The 26,308-nt window shown below is 41.7% G+C and overlaps 1 pseudogene; it reads right to left on the reverse strand.

The window, feature by feature from the left end:
* Positions 1-803: 803 nt before the first annotated feature.
* LOC138897890 (uncharacterized) lies at positions 804-4,057 on the reverse strand (annotated as a pseudogene).
* Between the last annotated feature and the right edge of the window lie 22,251 nt (positions 4,058-26,308).

Here is a 26,308-nt window from a genome sequence, read left to right on the forward strand (position 1 = left end):
AAAATTTGCTTAAAGAGTAGTTAATAAATATTCTTCGTTTGAGTAGATTAATTTAATTGTATGTTCTTAGATTAAATTTTTCACCTTAATTGTTGAGTTAAATGATGATTACTTCCAAATAAAAACCTTTAACGTCCAACCTATGATAATCAACCCAAAATGACCATCAATCAACCCATTTAATTGTTTTTTTCAAAACTTCAATACAAGATATTGTTCAAACTATACTCGAATATATAAATTAATATTGTTTCATTAAAAAGAAATAAATTATTTGCTAACTAAATTAATTCAAATTACCTATCAAAAATAATTGTTCATGAAGTAAGGTATGAAATTGTGATGACCCAAAATGTCATCTTTAAATTTAATAATTAATTTTGTGTTCTAAGACCTCGAAAAGAACTATTTATCATTCCTCGACTTGCGTGCACTGTCCGTAAAAAATTTCAGAAAGTTTTTATGTGAAAAATGGATTAAAATGTGAATTAGAGCTTTAAAACTCAATTGAGATAACTTTGGTCAACATTTAGGGAAAACGGACCCAGATCAGTATTTTAACAGTTCCGGTAGGTCAGTATCATGATTTGGGACTTGGGCGTATGCCCGAAATCAAATTCTGAGGCCCCTAACCCGAGATATGAAATTAGGATAAAAAATAGTGTGAGTTTTTTTTTTTTTTAGCATGAACTCTTCTCCATTTAAACTAGACAATGACATAAATGAAAGGTGGAAGTGTAAACTCCATCATTAGCCAATAATGGTAGAGATATATCTTGTTCTTGGGAGAATTTAAAACAACATTTCAAGGTACTATTCGTTACTTGCGAGCTTCCACCTTCTTCTGTTCTTTGGCAGCTCTCTCCTCCTCTCGCTTTTTTGCAGCTTCTGCTCTTTGTTGTCATATGAGAGCCAAGCGGTCTAAATCTTTCCTAGCTTGCTCTGTTTTTCCTTGTTCTTGCAGCCTCACGTACCTCTCATCAGCTTGTTGTTTCTCTATCTCTTCCCTTTCACGTCGGGAAAGCTCAGTTGTTTTCTCAATATCAACATTTTTAGCTTTCACGTTCTTTGGCTTGACCAAATTGGGGTTCTCAATCTCAATGATGCCCTGAGTACCTTTCTTCTTCTCTCCATCAGTGATCGGATGTCAAATTTTGTGCAACAACCCCAGAATAAAAAATTTATGATTCTAATAGCTCCGTATGGTGATTTTGGACTAAGGAGCTTGATCGGAATTTTATTTGGAAGTCCGTAGTGAAATTAGGGTTGAAATGGCTAAAAACAAGAATTTAAGTTTGGAAGCTTGACCGGGGAGTTGACTTTTTGATACCGGAGTCGGAATACAGTTCCAAAATTTTTCATAGCTCCGTTATGTCATTTATGACTTGTGTGCAAAATTTGTGGTCAATCGGAGTTGATTTGATAGGTTTCCACATCGAATGTATAAGTTGGAAATTCTAAGTTTCATTAAGCTTGTATTGGAGCGTAATTCATGGTTTTAGCATCGTTTTAGGTGATTTGAGGTTTCAAATAGGTTTGTATGATGCTTTAGGGCTTGTTGGTATATTTGGTTGAGGTACCGTGGACCTCGAGTGAGTTTCGGATGGTTAACGAAACAAAAGTTAGACTTAAAAAGGTGCTGCAATATTTCCCATTCTGTTGGATATTCTGGGTTGTGATCGAGCCCAGATATTGAGCCCAGGGTTGACGAGGCTCAGGCTCGAGCTTGTAATCGAAGCCACGATCGAAGGTCAAGCTCGAGGACATGATCGAAGGCATGGCTCGTGGGCCAGGGTCGAGACCCAAGATCGAGGGTCACAATCGAAGGCACATGCTCGATGCCCTGATCGAAGGCCCAGCCTCGATGCCATAATCGAAGCCATGACCGAGGTCCAGGATCGAACCTGTGATCGAAGCCATGATCGAGGCCTAGGCTCGAGGGCCACGATTGAGGCCCAGTTTCGAAAGCTGCCTGGCAGATTCATAAAAGAGGACATTTGTCTCATTCGCCATTTTTAACAAATTGGAGCTTAAGTAGAGGCGATTTTGGATAGATTTTCAAGGAAAGATATTGGGGTAAATAATTCAAAATTGGATTTGGTCTATATACACAAATATATCATTGTTTTCACCATTTAATTAATGTTTTGAGATTGAAATTTGGGAAATTTTTAAAAATCTAATAGAAACGAATTTTTGTGATTTCGGTATCGATTCGGAGTCGGATTTGAGTGAAACTGGTATGGTTGGACTCGTACTTGAATGGGTTGTCGGATTTCCTAACTTTTTTCGGATTCCGAGATGTGGGACCCGCGGACGAATTTTTAATTTATTTCGGGATTTTATTGAAAATGCAGTATTTTCTTATAGAATTGATTCCTATAAATTTTAGTGATTGTATCGAATTATTTTTTATTAGATTCGAGCCAAAAGAAGTTGGATAATCAGGAAAAAGGGCTACTAGTGGATTAAATTGGAGCAAGATGAGGTAAATCTCTTGTCTAATCTTGTGAGGGGGAAATTACCTCATAGGTAATTAAAGTAATAATTATTGCTAATTGTGGGTCTACGTACTCACGAGGTGACAAGATTCCGTGTGTAGCTACTATTAATGCTAAAGTCCGGGTAGTTTAGGACTCAAAGCATGAATTACTTGTGTAAATTATATTCTTTGTTTAATTATTATTATTATTATTATTATTATTATTATTATATATATATATATATATATATATATATATATATATATATTGTGAATTGTTAGAGAAGATATTAAAGGATGAAAATCTCATATGCTTAAATTTTCTGTTTAAATTAATTAATTATTAAGAGAAATTGTTCTTCCTCATGAATTCATCTTATAATAAATATACTCTCATTCCGGAGGTACATAAGAAAATGTCCTCCTTTCTTGTGGAGCGGGCCGAACGCCTCGGCGGGATAAATGCATCAATGGATCATGCCACACGTCTCTCGGCAGCGTACACGACACTCTGGATGGGCCATACAACCTCGACAGAAATTGTGCTTAATAATAATAATTACACGATACTTGGACAGTTTATTGCAGCTTGTAAAGCTATTTGGTAAATTGAAAATTTTATTTAAATTGAAGGATTTAATTAATAGAATGGGAATGGTTTCATTTGAAGGATTTTTATTATTTCTGCTATTTGAATAAAATTATTGTTAACTCTGTGAATCATACTGATTTAACTAATTATAATTTATTCTATTTATTATTGTTGACCTTTAGTAAGTGTCAAAATCGGCCATCTCGTCTTTACCACTTCAAGAATAGGCTTGATACTTACTGGGTACACATTGTTTACATACTCATGCTACACTTGCTGCACTGTTTTTACAGGATATGAGACAGATACTAGTGGAGGACCTATCATCGCACATCCTCAGTAGCTAGGGGCGTAGTGGTGAGCTGCATTCCTGAGTCGTCCTGCAGCTACCAGTGCCTCCTCTTGTATTTTTAATTCTGTCTATTTTTATTTCAGACAGTGTTAGGAGTTTTTTATAATCTACTAGATGCTCATACACTTGTGACACCAGGTCTTGGCACACACATTTGTAGAATTTGGTGTCTTATTATTTTTCTTGGATTTAAATTTTATATATATATGTTTAATTTATTAGTTGGCTTGCCTAGCTATAGTGTTGGGAGCCATCACGACCTATAAGTGAAATTGGGTCGTGACAACATGGTATCAGAGCACTAGGTTCACGTAGGTCTCACAAGTTATGAGCAGGCCTAATAGATTCTTGTGGATCGGTACGGAGACGTCTGTACTTATCTTCGAGACGCTATAAGGTGTAAGAAAACTACCTTTCTTCATATTCCATCGTGCAAGTAATGTAGTACTCAATTTCCCTTTTTTATTCTCTCACAGATGGTGAGAACGCGCTCTAATGAGGTTTCAGACCAGGGAAGAGCTACTCCCCCAGTTGCTAGAGGCAGAGGGAGGGCTTCAGCCCGTGGTAGAGGGCGAGGACATCCCAGGACTGTTCCAGTTATGCCGCCAGTGGGTCCAGCAAATAACCCCATTGTTGAGGAACAGGGTGAGGTGCCACTGGCAGAGCCAGCTCTGGTAGATTTCACATCTGCACTGGGATTTCAGGATGTCATGGGTCGTATGTTGCGGTTCATGGACAATATGACTCAGGCCAGTTTATTTCCGGCATACCTAGCCACATCTCAGGCGGGCAGGGGAGCACCGACCCCTACCGCACAGGCTCATGGACAAGTAGTTGTTGTATATCATATCCAAGGTGCACTACCCGTGGGTGGAGCCCTGCCAGTGGCAGTAGCTACACCTGAGCCCAGGCTTGCTCTAGCGGTTGATCCTCAGAAACTATTGGACATATGGATTAAACTACATCCTCCTGTCTTTGGGGATGAGCGACATGAGGATCCTTAGGATTTCATTGATCGGTGCAAGGATAGACTATACAACATTAGGATATTGGAGTCTCATGGGGTAGACTTTGCTACTTTTCAGCTAGAGGGCAGAGCCCATAGATGGTAGCAGTCTTATGTTTTTGGCAGACCAACAGATTCTCCTCCCATAACTTGGGACAGGTTCACTCGTATCTTCCTGGATAGGTATATTCCACCCTCCCAGAGGGGAGAGTTGCGGTTTCATTTTGAGCAGCTCCAACAGAATCAGATGTCAGTGACCGATTATGAGGCGAGGTTTTCTGAGTTTTATCTCCATGCACTTAAGATACTCTCTACTGAGACGGAGAGAGTGCGGAGGTTTGTTGCGCGTTTACATACTGGCATTCAGGCCACTATGGCTCGAGAGGTTGAGATGGGTACTTCTTATGAGCTAGTCATGGAGATAGCCTGCAGGATTGAAGTTCTACATCAGCGGAGCCGAGAGTAGGTTATGAGAGATAAGCAGTTCAGGTATTCTAGAGAGTACGGAGGTGCTCCATCTGCGGGCAGAGGTCAGTTCGTGAGAGGGCAGTCCAGTAGGCCCCCAAATCCAGCACTACCGCCTTCTCGAGGTGCTCCAGTGCGACCTTATTTCAATATTATACCAGAGAGTTCTATCGCCCACCAGCTATTCAGGGTCCTCCCAGTGGTATTCAGGTCCCCAGGGCCAAACACTTAGACAACATCCCATCGCACCGAAGAGTTGTTATGAGTGCGGGGAACCCAGTCACATGCGGAGATTCTGCCCCCGACTGCGAGGTAGACCGGTGCAGCAGGGTCAACAGCCTATGATTGCTACATCATTTGCTCCACCAGTAGTCCGACCACCAAGAGATGGAGGACAGGTGGGTAGGGGCAGTCCTAGAGGTGGAGGTCAGCCAGGCGGAGGCCAGCCAGTTGGCGCTCCAGCTCGATTCTATGCTTTTCTGGCTAGACCAGATGTAGAGGCTTCAGATGTCGTGATTACAGGTATTATTTCTATTTGTGGCAAAGATGCCTCAATATTATTTGATCCAGGATCTACTTATTCATATGTGTCATCTCTATTTTCTCCATTCTTGGGTGTTTCTCGTGAGTCCTTGAGTACTCATGTTTATGTGTCCAATCCTGTAGACGATTCTGTTATTGTAAACCGGATCTACCTGTCTTGTATTATTACATTCTGTTGTTATGAAACTAGAGAAGATCTCTTACTGCTCGAGATGACCGATTTTGAAGTTATTCTGGGTATGGACTAGTTATCTCCATATCATGCTATTCTATATTGTCATGCCAAAACTGTTGCCTTGGCTAATCCATCGTTGCCTAGGCTGGAGTGGAAGGGTTCGTCTGTTAGTTCATTTAATCAAGTTATTTCTTTTATAAAGGATCAACACCTGGTTGAGAAGGGTTGTTTGGCTTATCTAGCCTATGTTTGGGATACTACTGCATAGACTCCGGCTATTAATTCAGTGCATGTAGTTCGAGAGTTCTCCGATGTATTTCCTTCAGATCTTCCAGGTATGCCACCTAATTGTGATATTGATTTCTGTATTGACTTGGATCCAAATACTCAACCTATATCTATCGCATCATATCATATGGCTCCGAAAGAATTGAAAGAACAGCTTAAGGAGTTATTAGCCAAAGGGTTCGTCAGACCGAGTGTATTGCCTTGGGGTGCACTGGTATTATTTGTGAAGAAGAAGGATGAAAAAATGCGGATGTGTATTGATTATCGCCAATTGAACAAAGTCACTATTAAGAACAAGTACCTGTTATCGCGTATTGATGATCTATTTGACTAGTTGCAGGGTGCTAGGGTGTTCTCTAAGATCAACTTGAGGTCGGGGTACCATAAATTGAATATTCGGGAATCGGATGTTCCGAAGACTGCCTTCCGGACTAGATATGGTCATTATGAGTTTCTGGTGATGTCCTTTGGTTTAACTAATACCCCGGCAGTATTTATGGATTTAATGAACAGGGTATTCAGGCCATATATTGATTCATTTGTCATTGTCTTTATTGATGATATTTTGATCTACTCGCGCAGTGAGGAGGAGCATGAGCAGTATATGAGAGTAGTGCTTCAGACATTGCGAGAACAAAAGCTATATGCTAAGTTCTCCAAATGTCAGTTCTGGCTAGAGTCTAGCATTTTTTGGGCATAATGTATCGGGCGAGGGTATTAAGGTTGATCCCAAAAATATTGAGGCCATTCAGAATTGGCACCGTCCTACTTTGGCAACTGAGGTCAGGAGTTTCCTAGGTTTAGTAGGTTATTATCGTCGGTTCGTGGAGGGCTTTTCATCTATTGCAGCACCTTTGACCGAATTAACCCAGAAGGGTGCTCCATTCCGATGGTCTGATGATTGTGAGGTGAGCTTTCAGAAGCTCAAAGCGGCATTGACTACAGCACCAGTGTTAGTGTTGCCTTCCGGTTCGGGGATGTACATAGTATATTGCAACGCTTCATGCGTTGGTTTGGGTTGTGTATTAATGCAGGAAGGGCAAGTTATTGCATATGCTTCATGTCAGCTGAAGCCTCACAAGCAGAATTATCCAGTACATGATTTGGAGTTAGCTGCGATTGTTCACGCTCTTAAGATTTGGAGGCATTATCTTTATGGGGTGTCTTGTGAAGTTTACAATGATCATCGTAGTTTGCAGCGTTTGTTCAAGCAGAGGGGCCTAAATTTGAGGCAGCGCAGATGGCTGGAATTACTGAAAGATTATGATATTACTATCATATACCATCCGGGTAAAGCAAATGTAGTTGCATACGCCTTGAGTAGAAAGGCGGAGAGTAAGGGTACTTTGGCTTTCATTTTAGTAGAAGAGAGGCCATTAGCTTTGGATATCCATTCCTTGGCCAACAGACTTGTGCGGTTGGATATTTCAGCGACCAGCCGAGTTCTTGCATGTGTCGTAGCTCAGTCTTCACTATCTGAGCATATCAAGGCCCGCCAGTATGATGACCCACACTTAATGGTTCTTCGAGAAACGGTACTACGAGGTGGTGCCAAGGAAGTTACTATTGGTGCGGATGGTGTTCTCCAACTCCAGGATCATCTATGTGTTCCTAATGTGGATGGACTGAGGAAAAATATCCTAGAGGAAACACACAGTTCTCGGTATTCTATTCATCCAGGTGCTACGAAGATGTATCGTGACCTGAGATAGCATTATTGGTGGCGACGAATGAAAAAGGACATTGTTGAGTATGTAGCTAGGTGTCTAAATCGCCAGCAAGTTAAATATGAGCACCAGAGGCCAGGTGGCCTACTTCAGCAGATGACTATACCAGAGTGGAAATGGGAACGCATCACTATGGACTTTGTAGTTGGGTTGCCGCAAACCTTGCGGAAGTTTGATGCAGTTTGGGTCATTGTCGACAGGTTGACCAAGTCGGCACACTTTACTCTTGTTGTGACTATGTATACTTCAGAGAGGTTAGCCAAGATATATATCTAGGAGATAGTTCGTTTGCACGGTGTGCCAATTTCAATCATATCAGATAGAGGCCCTCAGTTTACTTCACATTTCTGGAGAGCGGTACAGAGTGAATTGGGGACCTGCGTAGAGCTCAGCACAACTCTTCATCCGCAAACCGATGGGCAGTCATAGCGGACAATTTAGATTTTGGAGGATATGCTAAGGGCATGTGTGATTGACTTTGTAGGTCAGTGGGATCGTTTATTGCCTTTGGCTGAGTTTGCTTAAAATAACAGTTACCAATCCAGCATCGAGATGGCTCCATTTGAGGCTTTATATGGTCGGCAATGCCGTTCGCCCATCGGATGGTTTGTGCCCGGTAAGGCTAAATTATATGGTACTAATTTGGTGAAAGATGTCTTGTAAAAGGTAAAGTTGATTCAGGAGCGACTTCGTACAACACAGTCTAGATATAAGAGTTACGCAAATCAGAAACTGCTAGATTTATCATTTATGATGGGTGAAAAAGTTCTCTTGAAGGTTTCACCGATGAAAGGAATCATTCCTCGACTTGCGTGCATAGTCCGTAAAAAATTTCGGAAAGTTTTTATGTGAAAAATGGATTAAAATGTGAATTAGAGCTTTAAAACTCAACTGATTTGACTTTGGTCAACATTTTGAGAAAATGGACTCGGATCAGTGTTTTGACAGTTCTGGTAGGTCTGTATCGTGATTTGAGACTTGGGCGTATGCAAGAAATCAAATTCCGAGGTCCCTAGCCCGAGATATGGAATTTTGATAAAAATTTTAAAAGTTTAAGTTTAAATAGTGACTGGATATCAATTATGTGCAAATGATCCCGGAATAGAATTTTTATGATTCTAACAACTCAATATGGTAATTTTAGACTAAGGAGAGTGATCGGAATTTTATTTGGAAGTGCGTAGTGAAATTAGGCTTGAAATGGCTAAAAATAAGAATTTAAGTTTGGAAGTTTGACCGGGGAGTTGACTTTTTGATACCGGAGTTAGAATATAGTTCCAAAAATGTTCAAAGCACTGTTAAGTTATTTATGACTTGTGTGCAAAATTTTAGGTCAATCGGAGTTGATTTGATAGATTTTGACGTCGAATGTAGAAGTTGGAAATTCTAAGTTTCATTAAGCTTGAATTGGAGTGTAATTCGTGTTTTTGGCGTCATTTTAGGTGATTTGAGGTTTCAAATAAGTTCGTATGATGTTTTAGGACTTTTTGTTATATTTGTTTGAGGTCCCGAGGGCCTCAGGTGAGTTTCATATAGTTAACGGATCAAAAGTTGGACTTAAAAATCTGCTGCAAGTTTTGCCCTTCTGTTGGATATACTGGGCTGTAATCGAGCCTAGATATCGAGCTCAGGTATCGAGCCCAGATATAGAGCCCAGGTATCGATCCTAGGGTTGATGAGGCTCAGGCTCGAGCTTGTGATCGAAGCCACGATCTAAGGTCCTGCTCGAGGACATGATCGAAGGCAAGGCTCGAGGGCTAGGATCGAGACCCAAGATCGAGGGTCACAATCGAAGGCACATGCTCGATGCCCTGATCGAAGGCTCAGCCTCGATGCCATAATCGAGGCCATGACCGAGGTCCAGGATCGAGCCTGTGATCAAAGCCACGATCGAGGCCTAAGCTCGAGGGCCACGATCGAGGCTCCGAAGGCTGCCTAGGCAGATTTATAAAATAGGGCATTCGTCGCATTCGCCATTTTTAACAAATTGGAGCTTGAGCAGAGGATATTTTGGATAGATTTTCAAGGAAAGATATTGGGGGTAAGAGATTCTAACTCGGATTTGGTCTATATACATAAATATATCATTGTTTTCATCCTTTAATTAGTGTTTTGAGATTGAAATATGGGAAAATTTTAGAAATCTAATATAAAGGAATTTTTGAGATTTCGGTATCGATTCGGAGTCGGATTTGAGTGAAACTGGTATGGTTGGACTCATAGTTGAATGGGTTTTTGGATTTTGTAACTTTCACCGGATTCTGGGATGTGGGCCCCACGGACAAATTTTTAATTAATTTTGGGATTTTATTGAAAATATAGTATTTTCTTATAGAATTGATTCCTATAAATTTTAGTGATTGTATCGATTTAGTTTTGGTTAGATTCGAGCAAATCAAAGTTGGATAATCGAGGAAAAGGCCTACTAGTGGATTAAATTCGAGCAAGATGAGGTAAGTCTCTTATCTAATCTTATGAGAGGAAAATTACCCCATAGGTAATTAAAGTAATAATTGTTGCTAATTGTAGGGGCTACGTACGTACGAGGTGACGAGACTCCGTGCATAGCTACTATTAATGCTAAAGTCCGGGGGAAATTGTTCTTCCTCCTGAATTAATCTTATAATAAATATACTCTGATTCCGGAGGAACGTAAGAAAATGTCCTCCTTTCTTGTGGAGCGGGCCGAACGCCTCGGCATGATAGATGCATCTATGGATCGTGTCGCACGTCCCTCGGCAGTGTACACAACACTCTGGATTGGGTCGTACGACCTCGACAGAAATCGTGCTTAATAATAATAATAATTACACGATACTTGGATAGTTTTTTTCAGCTTGTAAAGCTATTTGATAAATTAGAAATTTATTGAAATTGAATTGCAACTTGTAAAGCTATTTGATAAATTGGAAATTTTATTTAAATTGAAGGATTTAATTAATAGATTGGAAATTGTTGCATTTGACGGATTTTTATTATTTCTGCTAATTGAATAAAATTATTGTTAACTCTGTGAATCATGCTGATTTAAATAATTATAATTTATTCTATTTATTATTGTTGACCCTTAGTGAGTGTCAAAGTCGGCCATCTCGTCTCTACCACTTCTAGATTAGGCTTGATACTTGTTGGGCACACGTTGTTTACGTACTCATGCTACACTTGCTGCACTTTTTGTGCAAGATCTGAGACAGATACTAGTGGAGGACCTATCATCGCACATCATTGTTATCTAGGGGCGTAGTGGTGAGCTGCCTTCCTGAGTCGTCATGCACCTACCAGTGCCTCTTCTTGTATTTTTAATTCTATCTGTGTTCATTTCAGACAGTGTTGGGAGTTTTGTATAATCTACTAGATGCTCATACACTTGTGACACCAGGTATTGGCACACACATTGGTAGAATTTGGTGTCTTATTATTTTTCTTGGATTTAAATTTTATCGATATATGTTTAATTTATTAGTTGATTTGCCTTGCTGTAGTGTTGGGCGCCATCATGATCTATAAGTGAAATTGGGTCGTGACAGAAATAAAATAAGGACTGAAAGTTTAGAAGAAGAAGAAGAGGAGGAGGAGGAGAAGAAGAAGAAAGAGACCATATAGAGGCCCTCAGTTTGCTTGGCATTTCCGGAGGGCAGTACAGAGTGAGTTGGGGAGGTTGCTTATGAGCTTGCTTTTCCTCCTAGTCTATCGAGAGTTCATCTAGTTTTCCACATGTCTATGCTCTGGAAGTATCATGTTGACAGGTCGCATGTGTTAGATTACAACATGGTTCAGCTAGATAAGAGCATGGGTTATGAGGAGGAGCCAGTTTCCATTATTGAGAGGCATGTTCGCCAGTTGAGGTCCAAGAAGATTTCTGCAGTAAAAGTTCAGTGGAGGGGTCAACCAGTTGAGGAGGCGACTTGGGAGACAGAGGAGGACATGCGGAATAGATATCCACACTTATTCGGCACTCCAGGTATGATCCTAGACCCGTTCGAGGATGTACGTTTGTTTAAGAGGTGGATAATCTAACGACCCAACCGGTCTTTTTGCTTTTTAGATCCTCATTCCCCTAATTAAGACTCCCCATATGTGCTTTTACTGTTTTATGACATTCGGGGATGGTTAGTTCGGGTTTGGAAGGGTTTGGGTTGAAATCGAAACACTTAGTTTCTTAATAGTGGCTTAAAATTGTTAAGTTTGACTTGAGTCAACGTATTGAGTAAACGACCTCGATACCGGGATTTGAAGATCCCAATAGTTTCGGACGATGATTTTGGACTTGGATGTATGTTCTGATCGAGGTTTGGATGACCAGGGAGCGTTTCAGTGCTTAAGGTCGTGATGACGCCTAACATCGCCGTCAGGCAAGCCAATGGTGATTGATCAAGTTAATTATACATTTTAGTAATTGAAATCAAAAAAACAAATTCCTTAATCAAATTATATGAAATAGATTTTTACTGAGTAAGTGATAATATTTACCCAACTACAAAAAAGAACAACCCATATGAACCCCCAAAATCCGATGTCACAAGTGCATGAGCATTTTTCTAAGGAGTTCAAGAAAAACACAACGGCTGTCCCGAATATAATAAAACAGAATAAAATAATTAGTACAATAGAGACTCAATGGACTGCGATGCGTAGCCTGGAATGCAGCTCATGTGAGGTCTCCTTAACAGGTGCGCCTACGCGCCAAGGTGATCATCAATAAACCTGTCAGATCCTGCACGATTAGTGCAGAAGTGCAGCATGAGTACGTAAATCAACACGTACCCAGTAAATATCTAGTCTAACCTCGGATAAGTAGTGACGAGGGGTCGACATTAACACTTACTAAAGGTCCAATAAAGCATTAAAAAAACCATAAGCAGATATGAGACATACGGCAATGATGGGGTTAATTTGTAAGTTACATAATCTTCCAAGTTCTTCTTTCAAAGCATGAATTTCTAAATCTTGTATTCTACCTTAACAGCTCAGAAAATTGTCAAGTGTCATTATCAAATAAATAAGGAATACCATATAACATGCCGGGCATCAATGGAGATATTAGCTCGTGAATATTCGGACTGCTAGCGATATAACGCACGATTCTGCCGAGGTCATTCAACCCGATCCAGAATAATGTGTACATTGCCGAGGGTCGAGCAAGTAGTAAAATTTGCACCTCCATACCACCAATCGTACAAATTTTGTAAAGCAAATCAAAAATCCGCAAATCAATACACAAAGCCTCTTACACAGAACGTTGTTCTAAGGTTATGCTAAAAAAAATGCCAGCTTACTCTGAATATCTGAATTTTCCCCTGCTCATCCGAGCTCGTGACATTCTTGTCAACACCGAACCGCAACCTTGATCCTCAACTTTAAAAATCACATGCGTCACTGTACCTATCATGTCGCTACGCAATAATACACGCATTCACCATAACCCTTGAACTACTAGTAAGATAACCACTTCATTGGCTAGAAACATTTCACTTAGCTCATTTCAGAAGAACCAATGCAACACGCAATTGAATTCCCAACCCGCGAAAAATACAAATCTCAAGTCGTGATCTAAACCACCATGAGTCCTCCGGAATCCATTTACACTGCAAGGCCATTTGAATCAAATACCTCCCAAATCAATCAAGTTGTGGTGGTTGTCAAGCCCGCGCGTACAACCACAAACCACATATATAACTTCACGCGTCGAAGGAACTGATCATTGCCACAATCATGCCGACTCAACCATTACTAACCGACCCAACTTCTTTCAATTTACCCTTGACCTGACTTAGAAATATAATAGCTTCATTCACAACATAACAAACTCAATCCACACTCATCCCGAGTCACCCAAATCGCGAGACCACTTCATCTCAATACCCATAAATCATCTCATACCTCCTCACACACACAGTAGCATCTCCAATTGGTGCACCCATTCTGCAAGACCTTCCGCGAGTCCGAAGTTATTTCTTCCTTTTCTCTAATACTGCACTTTAATTCTTGAACCCACTAGGACCATTGTTGAGATTCACCCACTCTGACCAGATCCCGAATATAACCAAACTTCAACGCTCTGCTAGCATATGAACACCCTCTCGGAGAAGCAAACGGCAGAACTCTTTTCCTTGTACATCACATCTACAAAAGCATAAGCTCCGAGTCTTCCCAAAAAACCTGAACATGCTTCGATAAAGCTAAATATAGCACACATCCATCATGTTCTTTGTAGAATTACCCCTGATGTTCCCTTTTCTTAGTCATAAATAATCCGCCAGCGCACCGATAATCGAAAACCGCACAAGCAGACAACCATGCGATCCAATCGTAAACGGTGGGGCTCCCCCACTTAGCTTTAAGCTACCATCACATAATTTAGAGCTCACAATGATTCATCCTTCTCAATTACCATGACCTCGCACCGTTAACCCGCCAAACTTCTTGAAGTCTTTTGTTAAGCTTTTCATGAACATTCTGAATCATCAGTCACAATCACATATTCGACCTCTTACTGGGTAGCAAGTAGTATTCGTCGTAGAAGCTTCATCAATATCACACAACCGCTAACCTACCCACAGGAAATAACCCACTTGTGGAATCATGCCGACATCTTCCAACGGTGCTGCACTGGTTATAACTACCACAAAATCAGTAAACTCTCCTGAGCCCATGCTCTCCCTACCAACTATACAAGTCTGTCAATTCCCCATTGACATCAACTAAAAATGCGACAACACATTCCAAACTCGAAGTCATGTTGTATCCCAATGATAATCAAGTTTTCACACCCCTCTTCATTCCAAGAAAACTCATTTTCACAGTATTCAGTCTTCCTCAGTACATTAACCACCATCCCAAATAAAATTTGTAGACCAAACCACTTTCCATCACGATTCCCAAAATCGCTCTAAACTATCTCAAGGCACACGGCTATCCTACCACATAATATATACGCTACTCTGCCACTCCCACTTCGGTCAAACTATCTCCTTTAAGTAACTTCTCGACCTCTGCTTTTCATACTTGACCTGCTAGTAATTCAACCACCGTGAGGCACCTCCATCCATATCCTTCCTCATACTTCGCTACCAAAATATTGCCTCAAATAAAATCCATACTTGTGGCACCTAAACCAATGAATTGTTGCCAACTCTAAACCTCCCAGAAGATAATCTTTATGCCATCAACATTAGAAATACCAATTTGATTCTAAGACAGCTACACTCCGCTATCTCTGACAAACGCTTCTTAGGCACCATTTCACAACATCCTACCCCGAAGGCAAAATCAAAGAAGACCATACCACAAGGGAACCCTAATACGTTCGAACAAGGTTGATGACACCACATCACAAATGAAAATTCCACCACACTCAAAAATACCAAGTCTTGTTACTTCATCAACCAAACCTGGACATCTATAGTCCGATTGCCTTTCCTTCGCTGAAATTAAATGATGAACCTCTAAGTCATGCACTGAGAAATCCTCCTTTCAAGTCATTCACCCTACCCTTACACCTTCACTATGCAAACAACGCATGAACATCATAGCAACCTGTGCATAGCCTCAAAACCATAGGGAATACAGATACTGAGCTGAAATGACAGAACATCCTTCCGCGAGGCAACGATAATAGCATGCCCAAACATGCAGGGAAAAATATCCTGTACCATGTCTGTAGTACAAATACACTTCTAGACATCCAATTGACAACAAGCGCTTCACGTCGCATAAGATTAAGTAGGAAGGAAATAAAGGCACAAGCCTCAATGGAGTCAAACCGCACGATGAGGAAATCAAGAAGGGAAGTGCTCCTAACAGCCATATAGTCTCTCAAAGATAAATACAGATGTCTCAGTACCGATCCGCAAGACTCTACTAGACTTGCTCATGACTCGTGAGACCCAAGTGAACCTAATTCTCTAATACCAATTTGTCACGACCCAAAATCCACTAAAGGTCGTGATGGTGCCTAACATCACCGTTAGGCAAGCTAACGGTGATTGATCCCCTTAATTATCCATTTTAGTAATTCAAATAAAAAAATATTATTTAATCTACTCGTATGAAATATAATTTTACAAAGTAAGTAATAATATTTACACAACTATAAAAACGAACAACTCGTAGGAACCCCCAAAACCTGGTGTCATAAGTGCATGAGCAATTTCCTAAGGAGTTTAAGAACAATACAATTGCTGCCCCGAATGTAATAAGACAGAATAAAATATTTATTACAATGGAGACTCGGTGGACTGCGATGTGTATCCTGGAATGCAGCTCACGTGAGGTCTCCTCAATAGGTGCGCCTACGCGCCAAGGTGATCCTTAATGAACATGTCAGATTTTGCACATTTAGTGCAGAAGTGCAGCATAAGTACATAAATCAACATGTACCCACTAAGTATCTAGCCTAACCCCGGATAAGTATTGACGAGGGTTCGACATTGACACTTACTAAAGGAGCAATAAAGCATTAAAATAAAACATAAGCAGATATGAGGCATATGGCAATGATGGGGTAAATCTGTAAGTTACATAATCTTCCAAGTTCTTCTTTCAAAGCATGAATTTCTAAATCTTGTATTCTACCTTAACAGCTCAAAAAAATGTCAAGTGGCATTATCAAATAAATAAAGAATACCATATAACATGTCGGGCACAATGGAGAGATTAGCTCATGAATATTCAGACTGATAGCGATATAACGCACGATTCTGTCGAGGTCATTTGGCACGATCCAGAATAATGTGTACAGTGTCGAGGGTCGAGTGGCACGAACCATAGATCCATTTATATACTGCCGAGGTGTTCGGCCCGCTACACAAGAATAGGAAGGAAGTACTGAATTACGAGACATGTGTTTACAATACCGTACATTAGTACAAAATGGATATAATCCTTACCGTTTATCAAATAACACGCCCATAACTCAAGTGTTAAGGCTTGGCCTAGTGTACATATTTTTATTTCTAAATCAATTTCATTTATAACTTCAATTAATTAAGCCAGTAACACGAGTTCAAATAGTTTAAATAATTCAAATATTACGAAATAAGATCCTAAGTCTACCCAGATATAAACATGCTTTAGATACGTACGGACTCTTGTCACCTTGTGCGTACGTATCACCCACAACTAGTTGCACATAACAATAAATCTCACCTAGGGGGTAGTTTGCCCTCACAAGGTTAGACAGGAGACTTACCTCGCTCTGAAGTTCCATAACCGGCTTCAAGGCATCTCTAACACCTCAAACCAAAGCCCCTCGATCCAAAAGTGTTCAAACAATGTGAAAGCCAATCAAAATACATTCTAATACCCATAATTAATCAATTTAAACAATCCCCAACTCCGCTAGAAAAGTCGATAAAGTCAACCCTTAGGCCCACGTGCCCGGATTCTGAAAATGTTCGAAGATAACTTTACCCATAACACCACGAACTCAAATATATGATTTATTCCTAATTCTATGTCCAATTTCATGGTCAAAATCCAAAAATACCAATTTCTAGATTTTCTACCAAAATCCCAACTTTCTACTAATTTTCATGCTTAAATCCATATACAACACATGTATTTAACTTGTAATAGGTGGGAATCACTTACCTTGTGTTGCTTGATGAAAATATCCTCTTGAAACTCTCCAAAATCGCCCCAACCAAGTGAAAGTGAGAGAAAATGGGCCAAATCCCGCTTTTAAAAGAACTCTCTGCCCAGACGACTTTTCGCATATGCGGACATATTTGCGCATCTGCGGCCTCGCTTTTGCGAACCAAAATGTGCATCTGCGGAGTACACTGTCCAGATGAGACCTCGCATCTGCGGAAGCATTTTCTCTTTTGCGCAGGCATTTTTCCGATGGCCAATCGCGCACCTGCGGACCAGCTGCTTCAGCGTCTTCATTTCTCGGTTCTGCGATTTCGTAGGTGGAGGAATTTCTTCGCACCTACGACCACTGCCTTATTCCTTCCCATTTCTCTTCTGCAAGCTCGACCTCGCTTCTGCGATGTCTCTTCTGTAACCAATACATCGCATAAGCAATCACACCAGCTGATGTCCAGCTTCAGCATTTCTTAAGTCCAAAAATCAATCCGTTAACAATCCGGAATTCACCCGAGGCCCTCGGGACCTTAACCAAATATACAAACACGTTCCAAAATGCAATATGAACTTAGTTGAAGCCTTAAACCAAGTCACACAACATCAACATCATGAATTGCGCCTCGAATCAAACTTATAAATTTTCAAATTTCCAAATTCTATTTTTTGTGCTGAAACGTATCAAATCAATCCGGAATGACTTCTGATTTCACACACGAGTCTTAAATGGCATAACGAAGCTAATCCAAGGCTCAGAACCCCAAACAGACATCGATAACATCAAAATCCACTTCAAACCAAACTTAAGAAATTCTTAAACCTTTAAAAATGTCAACCCTCCAAAATAAACGTTGAAATGCTCCCGGGTGATCCGATATTCAACCCGAACACACCCCCGAGTCCGAAATTATCATACAAACCTATTGGAACCTTCAAATCCCGATTCCGCGGTTGTTTACTCAAAAAGTCAAACCTTTACCATTTCTTCCAACTTAATGCTTCTGAAATTAAAAATTTCTCTCCAAATAAACTTTGAACTTCCTAATGTTCAATTCCGAACACATGTACAAGCCATAATACCCGAAGTGAAGCCACTTAAGGCCGCAAACCGCTGAATGATGCACTCTGCTCAAAATGACCGGTCGGGTCGTTACAACAAATGTTCGCAATTTCGAACCGAGGCAAAATCTACAAACATCACAATTGCGAAAAAATGTTCGCAATTGCGAACCAAGACAAAAATCTACAGGCTTCACAATTGCTGAAAAATGTTCGCAACTACAAACCAACAAGCTTCGCAATTGTGAACCAAGGCAAAAATCTAATATCTTCGCAATTGTTCGCAATTGCGATACCTGAGCACCAACAACACTAGCAATCTTTCCCGACACGGAAATGGGCATAACTCGCTCATACGACATAGGAATTCGATGATTCTTGTTTCTATGACTTCGTAATTATGATACGGATATAATGGTTCAATCAAATCACAAATCAAAGGTTGTTTACTCAATATAATATCCTTTATACCTAAGAAAATGATGCTGAAACAACAAATAAGAGCGCGACCACTTAGACCCTGTCCAATCACACAAACCACTCTAAATGTTGACTCAAGTCAAACCTGGCCACCTTAGACTATTAAGGAACAAAGTGTTTTGATTTCAACATGAACCCTTCTTAAGGGAATGAGGATCCTGAAAGCAAAACGACCGATCGGTTCATTATATTCTCCACCTCTTAAACAAATATTTGTCCTCGAACGGGTATAGAATCATACATGGAGTGCTGAATAAGTGTAGATATATGCTCCCCATGTCCTCCTCGGCCTCCCAAGTCGCTTCCTCAACTGGTTGACCCCTCCACTGGACCTTCACCATAACAATCTTCTTGGACCTCAACTGGCGAACATGTATGTCAATAATGGCAACTAGCTCCTATTCAAAACCCAAACTCTCATCTAGATGAACTGTGATGTAATCTAGCATGTGCGACCTATCGGCATGATACCTTTATAGCATAGACACATGGAAGACCGAATGAACTCCTGATAGACTGGGAGGCAAAGAAAGATCATAAGCAACCATGGGCTCAGCTTGCCCTTCTTCCTAAACCTCATGATCACCTTCATCGGTGAAACTTTCAAGAGAACCTTCTCGCTCACCATAAATGAAAGATCACATGCCTTCTGATCCGCGAAACTCTTCTGCCTGGATTGTGCTGTGCGAAGTCACTCCTGAATCAAATTTACCTTCTCCAAGGCATCCTTTACAAAATTAGTGCCTTATAACTTAGCCTCACCGGGTTCAAACTATCTGATGGGCGAACAACATCGCAGACCATATAAAGCCTCAAATGGAGCCATCTCAATGCTAAACTCATAATTGTTGTTGTAAGAAAACTCGGGCAAGGGCAAGAATCTATCCTATTTCCCTCCGAAGTCAATGACACATGCTCTGAGCATATCCTCCAGAATCTGAACTGTCCATTCCGACTACCTGTCGGTCTGTGGATGAAAAGTTGTGCTAAGATCTACTCGGGTACCCAACTCGCTCTGAACTGCTCTGTAGAAGTGCGAAGTGAACTGAGGGCCTCTATATAAAATGATAGAAACAGGTACGCCATGCAATCGAGAAATCTCCTACATGTAAATGTCGGCTAATTTCTCTGAAGAATATGTAGCCACAACCGGAATAAAGTGTGTCGACTTTGTCAACCGGTCGACAATGACCCAAACTACATCAAACTTCCTCAAAGACCGCGGCAACCCAACTAGGAAGTCCATAGTAATGCGCTCCCATTTCCACTCAGGTATAACCATCTGCTGAAGTAGGCCACCTGACCTCTGGTGCTCATACTTAACCTGCTGGCAATTTAGGCACCTCGCTACGTACTCAACTTTTTCCTTCTTCATCGATTGTCACCAATAATGTTGCCTCAGGTCGCGATACATCTTCGTAGCACCTAGATGAATAGAATACCGAGAACTGTGTGCCTCATCTAGAATCTTCTCCCTCGAGCCATCAACATTAGGAACACATAGGCAACCCTGGAGCTGCAGAACACCATCATCACCGATAGTAACCTCCTTGGCACCACCCTGTAGTACCATCTCTTTGAGAACCAACAAGTGTGGATCATCGAACTGGGAAGTCTTGATCTGCTCAAGTAATGAAGACTGAGCCACTACGCACGCAAGAACTCGACTAGGCTTAGAAATATCCAGCCTCACAAGTCTGTTAGCCAAGGACTGAATGTCTAAAGCCAATGACCTCTCCTCTGCTGAAATGAATGCCAAACTCTTCATACACTCAGCCTTTCTGCTCAAGGCATCTGCAACCACATTCTCCTTGCCCATATGAAAAGGTATGGTAATATTATAGGCATTTAGTAACTCAAGCCACCTGCGCTGCCTCAAATTGAGATCCCTTTGCTTGAACAAATGCTGCAAGATGTGATGATCGGTGTAACCTTATAGGACACCCCATAAAGGTAATGCCTCCAGATCATAAGAGCATGAACTATCGCAACCAACTCCAAATCATGTACGAGGTAATTCTTCTCATGGGGATTCATCTGACGCGAAGCATATGCAATAACTCGCCCTTTCTGCATCACAACCCAGGCCAACGCGCCAAGTGTCGCCATATACGGTATACATCCCTGAACTTAAAGGGAGAACTAACACTGGTGTTGTAGTCAATGTGTTCTTGAACTTCTGAAAGCTCATCTCGCAATCGTCGGACCATCAGAATGGAGCAGCCTTCTAGGTCAATCTAATCAAAGGTGCTGCAATAGATGAGAATCCCTCCACAAATCGGCAATAATAACCTGCTAACCCAGAGAAGCTCCTGATCTCGATCACTGTGGTAGGACGAGTCAAACTCTGGACTGCCTCGATCTACCTTAATACTCTTGCCTGATATAACATGCCCCAAGAATGCCACGGAATCTAACCAGAACTCACACTTGGAGAACTTAGCATATAGCTTCTGCTCCCACAAGGTCTGAAGCACAATTCTCAAATGCGGGTCGTGCCCTTCCATGCTACGTGAGTAGATCAATATGTCATCAATGAAGACAATGAAAAAAGAATCAAGATACGACCTGAACACTCGGTTCATCAAATCCATAAACACCGTCAGGGGATTAGTCAAGCCGAAGGACATCACCAAAAACTCATAGTGACCATATCTAGTCCTAAAGGCCGTCTTCGGAACATCCGAAGCATGAATCTTCAACTGATGATACCCCGATCTCAAGTCCATCTTAGATAATACCCTGGAACTCTACAAGTGGTCAAACAAATCATCAATACGCGGCAACGGGTACTTGTTCTTAATGGTAACTTTGTTCAGCTGGTGATAATCAATGCACATCTGCATATTCCCATCCTTCTTCTTCACGAACAACATCGGTGCAACCAAAGGCGACACACTCGGTCTGATGAACCCATTCGCTAACAACTCCTCAAGTTATTCCTTCAACTCTTTCGGAGCCATGCAGTACGGTGGAATGGAGATAGGCTGGGTACCTAGAGCCAAATCAATACAGAAATAGATATCATGATCTGGTAGCATGCCTGGTAGATTAGAAGGAAACACATCGGAGAACTCCCGCACCACGGGCACTGAATCAATCGTTGAAGTCTCTGCATCAGTATCCTGAACATAAGCTAGATTAGCCAAAAAACCTTCTCGGCCAAGTGTCGAGCCTTTAAGAAAGAGATAACTCGACTAGATGCACTGACAGATGAACCCTTCTACTCCAATCTAGGAAAGTTTGGTATCACCAAGGTAACAGTCTTGGTATGGCAATCAAGGACAGTATGATATGGAGACAACCGGTCCATGCCCAGGATGACCTCAAAGTCGATCAAATCAAGCAACAAAAGATTCGTTCTTGTCTCATAACCATAGAAAATCACGATACAGGTCCGGTAAATCTGATCCACAACAACCAAATCGCCCACTAGCGTGGATACATATAAAGGAGTACCAAAAGGACTCGCGACGAACACCAAGAAAATGAGCAAACAGATATGAAGAATATGATTACTTAGACCCTGGATCAAATAGTATCGTAGCATCCCTACCGCAGACAGAAAAAATACTTGTGATCACAGCATCTGAGGCTACTACATCTGGTCTAGCTGGAAAGGCATAGAACCTAGCTGGAGCGCCACCTGGCTGGCCTCCACCTCTAGGATAGCCCCTGCCCACCTGCCCTCCACCTCTGGGCGACCAGAAGATCGGTGCAGCAGTGGCAGTTGGTGCTGTAATCATGGGCTGATAGTCCTGCTGCTCAGCCTTGCCCCGAAGTCTAGGACAAAACCTCTTCACATGGCCAAGATCCCCACACTCAAAACAACCCCTCAGAACGGTGGACTGCTGACCTGATGTTTGACCCCGATGGCCTGAATACCCACTGGAGGAACCTCAATAGCTGGCGGGCAGTAAGTACTCTCTAGAATGGCACTGAAATAGGGTCATGTTGGAGCACTCCGAGCAGGTGGTGGTGCTGACTACATGGGCTTGATGGGCTGACCCCTCATAAACTGACCTCTGCCCCCAGGTGGGGCACCACTGAATCCTCCAAAATGTCGGGGCCACTTCACCCTCAATGCAAACTTTACACTGTGGTTACGAATACCCTCGATTCTCCAAGCTATATCCACAACCTGGAAATAAGAAGTCCCCATCTCTGCCTCTCGAGCAATAGGTACCTGAGTCTCATGGTGCAAGCCTGCAACGAACCTCTTCACCCTCTATGCATCTGTGGGAAGTATAATGGCTGCATGGCGAGACAAGTCAGTGAATCTCACCTCATAGTTAGTGACGGAAATATGACCCTGACAGAGTCGCTCAAACTGACCCTGAAGCTCCTCCCTTTCTGAAGGTGGTATATACTTCTCCAAGAACAGATGTGTAAACTGATCCCAAGTCAAGGGAGGTGAACCTGCTGGCCTACTAAGAAGATAAGCCTGCCACCATCTACGGGCCTTGCCCTCAAACTAAAAAGTAGTGAAGTCCTCCCTGTTGGACTCCAATATCCCCATGTTCCAAAGTCTAATCTTGCACTGGTCAATGAAATCCTGGGGGTCCTCTGACCGCTCACCCCAAAATGTAGGGGGCGAAGCCTAGTTCATCTGACCAACCACTTCTAGTGATCATCAGTCGCGACTGGTACAGCCTCTGGCATAGCCGCTATAACAGGCTAGGCTCCACCCACAGGTAGTGCACCAGGGGTCTGATAAACGGCAGCAGCGTGCCCTAGAGCCTTAGCGGTAGGGGTCTGTGCTCCCCTTCCCGCTTGAGATGTAGCAGGGTTCGCCGGAAGTAAACCAACCTGCACCATAGAGTCCATAAACCGTAGCATACGACCCATGACCTCCTGGAATCCCGACGCAGTCATAAAATCTGTTGGGGCTGGCACAGCTCCATGTGCCTCATCCTGCTCCTCAACAACAGGATCCTCCACTAGATCCACAGGTGGTGCAACAGGAGCAACCCTAAGGCGCCTTCGTCCTCTGCCTGGAGCTGAAGCCCTCCCTTGGCCCCTGCCTCGGCCTCTAGCAACAGGGGTAGTAGAATAATAGAAAGGTACTTAGCATAATATCAACTGCGCGATAAGAGAGGAATAAAGATAAGTTTCCGAACACCCTATAGCCTCTCGAAGATAAGTACGGACGTCTATGCACTGGTCCGCAAGACTCAACTAGGTCTGCTCATGACTCGCGAGACCTATGTGAACCTAAAGCTCTAATACCAAGATGTCACAACCCAATTACGTACTAGGTCGAGACTGCGCCACTGTTAGGCAAGCTCATAAGCGAAGCTACTATTTATTTATCCCTTTTAACATATTTTTAACTACACTGAATTTCATGCAACTGTGACAAGTTTTTTTAAACAAAATATCGACGTAATAAGTACATAGTCTGCGGTGATCAAAATAACAAGTACAGCAGTACATAAGTGCTACAAATCCCCAAAACTCGGTGTCACAAGTACATGAGCAATCTAAGGCTTGTCCGAAAGTAATAGACAGGAATAGTAAATAAGATGGAAGGAGGCTCCGATGTTGCAGATCATAACAAGACAAGCAACTCACCCCTAATCTCTGAAATCACCGGCTATGCACCCGCGTGACCACTGGTGGAACCTGTCTCAGTACATGCACATCAGTGTAGAAGTGTAGCGTGAGTACGAAGAACAACAAATACCCAGTAAGTAGCTAGTCTAACCTCGAAGAAGTAATGTCGAGGGGTCGACTTGACACTTACTAGAGGTCAATAATAATAATGAAAGTGCATAAAGTAGACATGGTGTGAACATACGGCAAGTATCGATGAGACAAATAAAAACAAATACAATAAATACGACATGAATTCGTAACACATCACGAATATCTCATAACTGGCCATGAAGACCCTAACTCAATTATGTCCAAACTGGAACCCGTTTTGATTATCTAACACGAAGTTTCCCAGGCGAATGGCCCGATCCCATAAGAATAGTGGTACTCAGTACAGCCGAGGCGAACGGCCCGATCCTATAGGCCACTATTAAGGAAGTAAGTGTTCTGATTTCAACCGAACCCTTCCAAACCTAAACCAACCATCCTTGCAGGTCATAAAACAGTAAAAGCACTTATGGGGACTCTTATTTAGGGGAACGGGGATCCAAAAAGCAAAACGACTGGTCGGGTCGCTACAATTAAGTTGTTAACTACTTAACCTGTAACGACTCGACCGGTCATTTTTCCTTTTAGGTCCTAGTTCTCCTAATTTAGACTCTTCGTATATGTTTTTACTATTTTATGACTTGCAGGGATGGTTGGTTCGGGTTTGAAAGGGTTCGGGTTGAAATCGAAATACTTAGTTCCTTAATAGTGGCTTATAATGATTAAGTTTGACTTGAGTCAATATTTTGCATAAAAGACCTCGGAACCGGGATACGGTCCCAATAGGTTCGTATGATGATTTTGGACTTGGGCGTGTGTTCGGATCGGGTTTCGGATGACCTGGGAGCGTTTCGACGCTTAATATTGGAAGTTGGCGCATTGAAGGTTTTCAAGTTCTTTAAGTTTGGTTTGGAGTATGTTTTGGTGTTATCGAGGTCCGTTTGGGATTCTGAGCCTGGAAATAGTTCCGTATGGGGAATTATGACTTGCACAAAATCATTCAGAGTAGTCTATGTATGATTCTGTGCGTTCAGAGTAAGTTGAAAAGCTTGAAGTTCATAACTTGATTCGATTTAGTTTTGGGGTGCAATTCTTAGTTTTGATGGTGTTTTACGTGTTTTGAGAGTTCGAGCAGGTCCGTATTATGGTTATAGACTTGTTGGTGCATTTGAACGGGGTCTTGGAGGGCTCGGGTGCGTTTCGGACCGCTCGGAGCTAAGTCACAAATCTGCTGGTGTGCTGTTCTGGATCGTGCCTTACGACCTCGGCATAAATCGTGCGTGATAATCTCGGAGTCCGATTACACTTGATTTTACTTTCATGGCTTGAGAAAATATAGTTTACTTGATGGTCCGCATTTGTTAAAGTTAGTATGTGCTAATTGGAGATTTTTAAATTGACTTCTAGTTAAATAATTATTTATTTACTTTTTGTTATTGTGTTATTATTATTGATGTATTCCATGCCTATTTAGAAACTTTGTACTTTATTTATTGGCCCATAATAAGTGTCAATGTCGATCCCTCATCACTAATTCTTCAAGGTTAGACTAGATACTTACTGGTACATGTTGTTTATGTACTCACGCTACACTTCTGCACTAATCGTGCAGGATCTGAGGCAGGTTCATCTGGCAGTCATTCAGGCGCATACCCCCGTTACCCCGAGGTATAGTAGTGAGCTGCTCTCTACGTTCGTTCTACAGCACCCATAGTCTCTCTTTTGTATTTACTTTCTGTCTATCTTATTCCAGACAGTAGTATAGGTGATTTTGTAGATTCTACTAGTTGCTCAAACACTTGTGACACCGGGTTTTGGGAGTATTCAAGTAGACACTTTATGGTTTTGAGTATTTATTTCACAGTATTGACTCTCTCATTAGTTTATACCTTACCTTACTATAATTTT

This window comes from Nicotiana tomentosiformis, chromosome 8 (genome assembly GCF_000390325.3).
Source record: "Nicotiana tomentosiformis chromosome 8, ASM39032v3, whole genome shotgun sequence".
NCBI classification, from domain to species: domain Eukaryota; kingdom Viridiplantae; phylum Streptophyta; class Magnoliopsida; order Solanales; family Solanaceae; genus Nicotiana; species Nicotiana tomentosiformis.